We start from the raw sequence: 9,893 nt of genomic DNA, 5'->3' as shown, positions 1-9,893 counted from the left end.
TAACATACTTTAAGGTATAATATGTAACTTGTCTCTCAAAATGACTAAACCCTGGTTATATATTTTGTTGAGTTGTGTACTTACGTTATCCCAAATGTTTCCTGCAGTGGTTGAACCCAGAAATATCCATAGAGTAACGAGAGATAACGCTAACAGAGGCTGTGAATGAACAGAACAGTGTTAATTCTACAGCGTAGTTAACAGTGAGGCCTGGGTTGTGTCCAAATTAAGCAGACATAAATAACACATTTACAAGGTACAAGGTAGATTTATTTGTCATTTTTTAAAACAGCATTTAAAAATGAAATTAAGGATGCATTTGTTTGAATCTGAAGAAAAGACCCAAACTTTGAAACTTCTGAGACGGACGAAGCTTTGTATTAGTTCCAACTATCACAGACCATTCATACAAAAATAAGTACTGTGAATTTTGACCCTTGTTTCCAGCTGTACAGTCGAGCTCAGTCACAAAAAATATTTTCAAATGCAAACAAAAATTTTGATATGAAAATAACAACCAGGAGATTTTCACAAGTGATTGGCTTTCATTAAATTTTTTCATGTGAATTACGTTTATACGCTTTATTTTCACATATAGAACCAAAGCCAGTTGTTACAGCAATCGGTAACCGCCAACACCATCACATGGGCATCATTTATCACATAGGATACGGTGGCATGGGAGTGGGAAATGTGTATTTTACGTCCGATTGTCAGTAAATGTGTGAAAACAATTGTTGTGTGTAGGTTTGAGTTTGTGTGCCGTGTCAAGACGCATCATGACAGACAACCAGTGAAATGTAAAGAAAAAGGGAGAGAGGGGGGGAGAGAGAGGATGAGTGGAAAGGGTTAGGATAACAGCGAGGGGTAGAGAGACACCGAGACAGAGAGAGAGCGAGCGCGGGAGAGAGAGAGAGAGAGATGGCAGAGTGGCCAGAGGGCAGTGTGCATTAGAGTAAGAGCCTGATTGGCTCTGACCTTCCTCACAGCCAGCTGTCAGCCTCTTAGATACACACACACACACACACACACACACACACACACACACACACACACACACACACACACACACACACACACACACACACAGACTCAGTGCACAGCCTGTTACGGCCCTGCAGGCTCTGATTACCATATCAGCACCGTCTCATTTGCATAAATCCCAGCACTCTTAATTAGGCTTCATCTCCCTCTTCCTCTCTTTACCTCAGTCGCGTCTTCAGCTCTTTCCCTCCACTTTTCCTCCTCGCTCTCTTCCTCCATTCGCTCGCAGATATGGGCCGGGGTTTAGGGTTAGAATTAGCAGATAGGAGGGTCCATGACTCCCAATTAGTTTAGTGCTGATTAGCCTAATGACAATTTCACTTCATCTACATGTATTAGCACACCATATTCTTTTGCTACTTCTGTTCACATAAACATTATCTGCAAGGAATTCTCTCTTTCAACTTCTCCCTCTCTCTGCCTTTTTTTCTTCCCCTCTTTATTTTACAGGTGCTATGGTCAGAAAGGACAATGAGCTAATTATGGCTAGAAGTAAACTCTCATACCTGCAGTAAATTAATGTGAAGGATCATTCAGATTTATACCTTTGCAGCCACAAAAGACAGAGACAAAAAGTTGTATATATATATATATCATAATTTACATCAAGGTCAATACAGATCCATAATGAGAAGTGTGTTTACTTGCCAGCTAATCATCTGTCATAACACATCATCTTGCAGCTTAATCAGGAGGAATTAGTGGTTCATATGCTGCCTACACGCTGTCAGAAATGTAATGACTTTGTTGCCCATTACAAAAACGTGTGATAAATATGATTGTGACAGTGTGAAGTGACTCTGTAGTAAACATAAGAGCCAGCAACTGGTGTAAATCTGGTGTGTTTTACCATTACAGACGTATATGAAGTGAAAAACTATACAGCTTCTTCTGCACTTATACATATATGAATTAGATTAGTGAAAGTATCAGTTATATACAAAATAATAAATCACTTTATATTCCTTCGTTTCAGTCACCGCAATAAAAAGTAGATATGCGTTATGTTTATTTCTAACATGAAACAATAGTTGGCTTTATTGTTTTGGGATTTAATGAAGAGGACCTAAAGGTAAAAGGGCTGGAACAGCTAGTTGATTAATAGCAGCTGATCAAAAGTATACTATTTTGATTATTAATTAATCGTTTAAGTAATTTATAAAGCAACATTTCAAAGATTTGCTGGTTGTAGCGTCTTAGATGAGAGTATCTGCTGCTTTTCTCAAGTCTTGGTTTTGCGCTGAAGAAGAAGCACATTGAAGATGTCACTTTGGATTCTGGGGAATTGTGATGCACATTTAATAGACTAACTAATAATAGATTAATCATGAAAATAATTGTTAGTTGCAGCCCTTGAAGGTAGCATCATATCAGCTATGGAGTCAATTGATAATTGTGTCTGGCTGCTGTACATAGCAAACAGATGAAAGCTACATGTAGTTAGCAGAAAAGTTTGAAAGACATTTGACTTAAAGAGCACCATTACTTTAGATCTGAAATTGTAGTTCAAAATGACTCAGTTCAACTAAATGTGCATAAATAGTTGTTATCTCTGACAATAGCAAACTAGCCAGCAAGCTAACGGGTGGGAACTACTGGTCAGCATGTTAAGTTAACTCTTCCATTTGTAGTCAAACAGAGATGAACACAGCTGTGGACGTCCAGTAAGGCTGTACAAAGGTAGTAATATCATGTGAAACCCATTTAAAGGTATAAAAACATTAGTGGCACTTCCACTAAATGCACAGTGTGTAATTTCTGTTGCTAGTTTATGTTTGATGACGTCATTAAGTACTATGAGATCACTGAGGGATTGTTGAGCAAATAAAACGCACGTTACTAAAAGTGAATAAAACGACAGATTTCTTGGGTTTGCTGTGTACATTTGTGACACTGTTTGTACACAACAAAATGTACAACACATGTCTGGTCATTTTTAGACATTTTACTTACTGCATATTATTTTAAGTTGCTCTGAGCTCTGAATATATGCACGATCTTATTGTCTGTTCTGTTGACCCTATTTTCTTTTGCCTTCGTTTGTAAAGCACTTTGGTCAACTCACGTTGTTTTAAATGTTCTATAAAAATAAATTTGACTTGACTTTGGTATAAATAACACGGTGACAAGGCTGAAATCCTGAACATATGGTCTTCATGCTGCTTTTATTGAATTTAAAACGGCAACACTGCCATTGTGAAGCTGCTACAACTTGTTTATGTCTGGAACAATTTCTTTAAAGGTCCTGATGAAATGAGCATAAATCTCCGAACTTTACATTCGTGAGTTCTGACCACAGTTAACCATACAGGAGCACAACAATGCATATGAAGAGGTTGGAGGTTCACTCTTGACCTTGGGGACAAACATCAAAGATTTGGGATTTAATGCCGATGACCTTTGATCCACTTTTTATAAATATATATATATATATGTATATATATATATATATATATATATATATATATGTATATATGTATATATATATATATATATATATATATATATGGGGGGGCAAAGCAGCCTTTATGTTTAAGACTTGAAAAGACAGTTGTCACTAAAAAGCTATACAGTGACTTTCTTGAGCAAAACAAATACTGTTACTTATATACAGTTTAAAGGACAGCTCCATGTTGCCGAATGTAGGCGAACAAATGAAAATGGAATCAGGGGAACGAAATCATATTCAGCTTTGGTCAGCCTGGGGCGAGTGGACCTCCAATATGTCTGCCAGAGGGCGCGTTACATCACCTGAAAGCCCAACTGAAGTGGACTTCGGGACCGAGTCATGAGCCTAACTAGAGATGGATCTACTCAAAGAGGACTCTAACGTGTGGTGAAGGTTCAACTACAATATCTTAAACCCAAAGATACACAACCAGATGGTTTTTTGGGGGGTTCGTGGTGGAACCAGGGGGTGCTCTGGGAGGCTGTTGAACCCCCGAACACTGAGTTCTGTGTGTGTACAGCGTATGTGTGTGTGTTGTCAGAGGGAGGTGTGTTGGGGGGTTAAACACAGCTATATTCTGTAGATAACAGGATTAGCTGGGAAGCGGATAATAAGTTAGCATTTCCTCCCTGCGGCGCTCTCTCCTCTCTCCTCTCTCTAATCCTGCAGCTTTGATGTCCCTGCTCCCATCAGGTATCTGGGCTGCTCTGGCCCCGGGGCCTCGGGGCCTCCAAATGCTCAGACACTGAGTTGTGTGTGTGTGTATGTCTGCCTGTCTCTATGTGTGTGTGTGTGTGTGTGTGTGTGTGTGTGTTCAGTGTCCTCATTAGTTCTGCCTGTTTACTAAAGTTGGCTTCTTGGGATGAAATCTGCTGTGCGGCCGCTCTGCCAAAGATCTGCTCACTATTTACGAGCGTCTCTCTCCCTGCCAGGGTCTGACCGGGCAGAACGCTGATGAGGCATCTTGTTCTGGCCACGAAACATCTAAACAACAATACGCCAAAAAACAAATCACAATTCGGTTCCAACAGCAAAGCAAAGAGCAAAATTAGAGCTTCACAGACAATAATTTCATCTGCAAGATCTCATCTTATGGTGGATTTTACACGACATTATTATTCATATTCCATTGTGAGGAGTTATCCATGTATAATAAATGTTCACTGCACATGAACTTTAACTTCAAGCCCTTTTTTATTTCACTGATTTTTAAGAAATCCTGAACTCATCCGTGGTATTTTAGAAGTGGGCATATGGGGAGTTTTAGGAGGCACCGACAACCTATTTACTCATGTCGACTGCAGGACTGGTTGCTGAAACAGCATTTACACCATCATGGGAAGCTAAAATCCTCCTTAGGCTGTGTTCAGACTGACACTGACACTAAAAATGAAAAAAAATGTAGCCTCCTCATCCATTTGACCGAGGCCACTGCAGTAGCAGAGCGCTGGTCTTGCTCCAGAAAAACAGCAAACAGCGTTGAACCTGGAACCTGAAACTTTTTCCATCACTTAATGCAAGTCAAATATGTGCAAGCACAGATCGTATGAGGTTAAAATTGTGTAATGTGAACGGTCCCCATCTACTTCAGTTGTTTAGGAGAATGATGCAATGCTTTTTGCTGTAAAGCTGGTCTAAAAATAGCTTAGCCTTATCCTTTAATAAACAATTTAAAGGAATGGTTTAACTTTTTGGATAATGTTTTTCTTCTGTTCTTGCAGAGAGTTAGATCAGATGATTGTACCCACTCTCGTTAACATTAAGTCAATTTGATAGCACACTATAGTGTTTTTAACATCATTCATAATGCTGCACCTCATCCCTTGAAGAACTTTGTCACACTTAGCTCAGAAAAAGCAACGAGCCATGAGGACAAACACTCGAGGGGAGCGCAGAATCCCAAAACGCAAGACCTCCCTTGGCAAATCATCTTTCACTTCCATGGCCATAAAACAAAGGAACAACCATCCAACTGTACCACTCTCTTAATGTCTAATACTCTGACGGATTTATTTTTCTACCTGCCCAGGGACTACGGCTGAAAGAAAGCTTTTTTCTTAAAACCCACTACATAACATCTTGTTTTAAATAAGATGTTTTTAGTGCACTGTCCCTGTTCAAATAAAGATACATGAAACATGACAGCTGGAGCCAGTTTGTGATGTTATGCGCTGGGATATTACTTGTTTGGTTGCAGTTATCTCCTGGAGTCTTGCAAGAAACCTTTAAAAGTCATTAATCCCATGTTTGAAGTGTGTTCTTTCATTTCAGAGAGGCATTTCTTCATCAAAGGTCATACGATGGAGATATGTTGGGCAAAATCAGGCACCAAGAGTGTTAGAATGATGAAAAACATGTGCCTTCTGTCTTACAAGTTTCATGAGGGGGTTACAGGGGAAATGATTACAGGTGATACCAGCGGTGCTCATTAGAAACTAGCATAAGTAACAAAGTATTGTGCATTGGCAGCTAAGTGGGCTAAGCAATAATAATAGTGATGCTAATATTCACATGACAAAGTCGCTAAGGTCTTCATGAATGAATGATCTGCCGTACCAATCGCTTTAAGAAAGAGGATTAGCGTCTTGTTGCCAAAAACTACAGCACCGGTTCTAGTTAAAGGGGCACTATGTAGTTTTTTTGAAAAGAAATTCAAACTCAGAATTTTGATATTTACAATATTAATGAGGTAATGATACAAACAGAAGTATTTATATTTTCCATAACTGAAAAAACAAGCTGTTCTCAGAGGACAATAAGGTCCCAGAACATTGTTTGAAGCTAGAAAGGTGGCAGGGTCCGCCACATATAAACAAAGTACCAAAAACGTCAAACCCTTAATGTCGCCATCTTGGCCTAAAATAAGTTGGCTAGCTTCCTTGCAGTCTTGTTCACTGTGAAGTTGGAGACTCCAGGAAGTCCCCCCCCCCCCCCCCCCCCCCAGTCTTTATATGAACTAAACAATCAAGATACATAACCTTCATTTGTGAGTCTTAGAGGTTGCAGGTGGATTTTGTTACATTCTGATGGAGTAGCTTTTTCACCCTGTTCACTGTCTTTATGCTAAGCTAAGCTAACAAGCTTCTTTGTGTGGCTTTATATTGAATGGACTGATATGAGAGTTGTATTAATCTTCTCATACAACTGTGCAAGAAAGACAATAAACTTACTTCCCCAAATGTCGAACCACCTTTGAACCTATAATGAACGCGGCATCACACAGTGTCAGTGGCTTAAACCTCAATTCTCTCTATCCAGTGAGAAGTCCCTGCAGTGTATTCATGAGATAATGACAATATCACATCGTAAATCAGTAATAATCCCTCCTCTTTACTATGAATGATCACACTGAGCTGTAAATGAAGATTATCTTGAACTTGTGTCTCAAACATCTGCAGACCACATATAGAAGTTAGTTTCTATACTGTCATCAGGATGTTTACAAAGTGCAGGATGCTTGAATGAGGATGAATGTATATCTGTGTGTGTGTGTGTGTGTGTGTGTGTGTGTGTGGTAGGAGGGGAGAAATCGAGTCTAGGAGTGTGTGAGTCTAATTAAAACGATGAAAATAATTACTGATACAGGCTGACAGACAGCCTCGCCCTCAGACATCCTCAGTAATTAGTTAATTAACCAAACGCAAATTAGCAGCAAGAATTAGTCAGCCAGGCTTAACGGAGAAGATGGTGAGCCCTCCTCTCGCTTTCTGCTTTGCTACTCCCTTCTCCGCCTTTGCTATCAGAGTGTGTGTGTGTGTGTGTGTGTGTGCTCGCAGAGCTACACGCAACTGTTTTTTAAAAGTTAGAAATAGGGCACGTCTGCTTTATTACACTTTATCACCACTTTGCATGACACAGTCGCAACATGGTATGTAATATTTTTAATGCCTAACTCAATTCCTTCAAATTAAAAAGTGATTTCAGGATAATGAGGCAGTAATTTTCTCAGTTTTTGCCTAAAATAACAGGAACGCAGAGTGAATGTTTGCATCTGTTCCCCTTCAGATCCCCTAAACTTGTATGTGGTAATAAAAGTGCTAATTTAAAATTAAAATTAAGGCGTTTTCTTCAACAACTCGAAGCTGAAGTTAAACCATGAAGTCATCAAGGACACAGAAGATACTCCCTACGCTGGAAAGAACACATTAAAAAAATAAAATGGAAATAATGATACTTCCTGATCCCTCCAGCTCACATGATCCAAACAAGCCACTGTAGTTCCTCTGAAGCCCTGCAGGTCATAAGAACAACCCCTCGGATCCACCACACTGAAGTCAAAATGATTTTGTGAGCAGGGATGAATATTCGCCCACTGTTGGCTCCGGCGGGCGAGCTGAGGCTCGGTGCTGGAAGCGTCTGGTATCCCTCTTGTTAACACTCACTTTGACTCGCCTGTGGCTCGTTTGAGAGAAGATCTGAGAGAAAACAAGGCTCCGACTGCACAACAATTCTCAATCCTGACACGGTTTGGCCACATACAGTATAAATGTGAGGAAAGGATGAGTCTGATGATATTCTGTATTTTTCTTATTGTCAACAAATCCTCTGAAAAGACTAGGACCAACAGTTAAGTTACCCAAGTCTGATAAAGCGTATTTTTCCGTGCCACAGAGCTCCACTGTTGTCCAAAAACTCATCAGTATGCTGTACTTTTCTTTCTATACACTGTGTGAAATATGGACAAAGCTTCTGGGTTTAAAAAGTGAATCTCAAACCTGCAGTCTTTCTAATGGCCAGCAGGAGGCAACACATTGTATGTAAGCTTATGAGAAAATTACCCTACTTCTGTGTTGATTTATTACCTCAGTAAATAGTGTCCTAAAGAGTTTATAGTCTCAATCACTAGTTCCAAGTCTTCTTCAACACAGCATGATATTTATTCTGTAAATTATGGTCCTATTTAGAGTAAAATAGACACTTTACATACCATGTTGCGACTGTGTATGCAAGAATGGGCATCTTGTTAAATTGATACTCAAAACAATTAGGGGCAACGTATCACCAGAATAACCTCTAACTGCCGCCCACTGTAGCTACTGTTAGCTAGTTAGCTCAATTAGCCATGCAGCTAGTGGTCCAGACTGAGAGTTCGGAGCACAGAGGGGGTGTTGGTGCTTATATGCTTTATATGATGGCATATGGCTAGCACAGGAGCTTTGGACCTCACGGGCCGGGGCTAGCTGGTTATTATGCTAACTTCAGATAGACGTCATAATGTCAAAACTGTTATTACGTCCCATTCTGTTGAAGTTCATTTTTTCATGTTTTTAACTAAAATCCCTACATATTGCATGGTTAAAGCAGGGTATGCCACAGACAGGGTAAGGAAGTTTGAAGGTAAGGTGACATGGACTGAAGCATTGTTGTTTTGGTCTGTTCATGAGTTGACATTTAAAACATTTAGAAGCACCCTCCCATAGAGAGCAAATGCATCGACACCAGTATCAAAACCCTTTTGAGAGGCATGATAGATTCAGAGAGACATGAAGAAAAAAAGATCCATAAATAAATATGCATGACATGAATCTATGCATAGATACATATGCACATACATTTAAACATACATACATACATGGACACACAGATGGAAGAGTTAATGGTTTTGTCATGGTGCATATGAATGCAACACGCAAGAATATATGTGTATCATTGTGTACAGCTCTGTGTGTGTGTGTGTGTGTGTGTGTGTGTGTGTGTGTGTGTGTTTGTGTGTGTGTGTGTGCATGCTTGCTTGTAGCTTGAGGGTAAGGAGCCATGTGCACATTCAGGTCAGAGCTGTCAATCACGCCCAATCTGTTAGGTGTGTGTATGTGTGTGTGTGTGTGTTTTGACTTTTAGAGTAACCCAAAACCAGCTTTAACAGTGCGCACTAGAAAAGTTTCTCCTCTGTCCATTAGTGCTGCAGGATTGTGAGGTATGAGTGCAGTAAAGAGTGCAGAGATTGTCTCAGTGACAGACGGCCATTTTGTTTCCCTTTTCACACTGAAGGAAGTCATGAAGTGGACGCCTCCATCTTACAGTAACTGTGTGTTTCTATCAGTGATGAGGGTAATCTCTCAGATGTTTTACTAAAGTTATTAGCAGCTGAGTACTAACTATTGCCATGTTCGGGGGGCGACACCCGTTTCGAAGGACCGCCATTCCGACCGGATTATGGTTAAGGTTAGGGTTTCAGGTTCGGAATGGCGCCCTCTTATCAAAAATAATTAAGGGCCGGCATTCCGAAACATGAAAGTGAACGTTCGGAATGGCGGCCCTTCGGAATGCCGCCCTGGACCCGCCATGTTCCTTGTTTCCTTACATGTGAGTGAGTCGTGCGATGACGACGATGTGCTACGCGACACAGTACACAGCCAGCTTGCTAGCACACACGCTTAACATGCTAACATACACACAGCTT

The sequence above is a fragment of the Pagrus pagrus genome (genome assembly GCF_965226575.1).
Source record: "Pagrus pagrus genome assembly, chromosome: 16".
NCBI classification, from domain to species: domain Eukaryota; kingdom Metazoa; phylum Chordata; class Actinopteri; order Spariformes; family Sparidae; genus Pagrus; species Pagrus pagrus.
The sequence above is the reverse complement of the archived record's forward strand: the minus strand, read 5'-3'. Positions refer to the sequence as shown.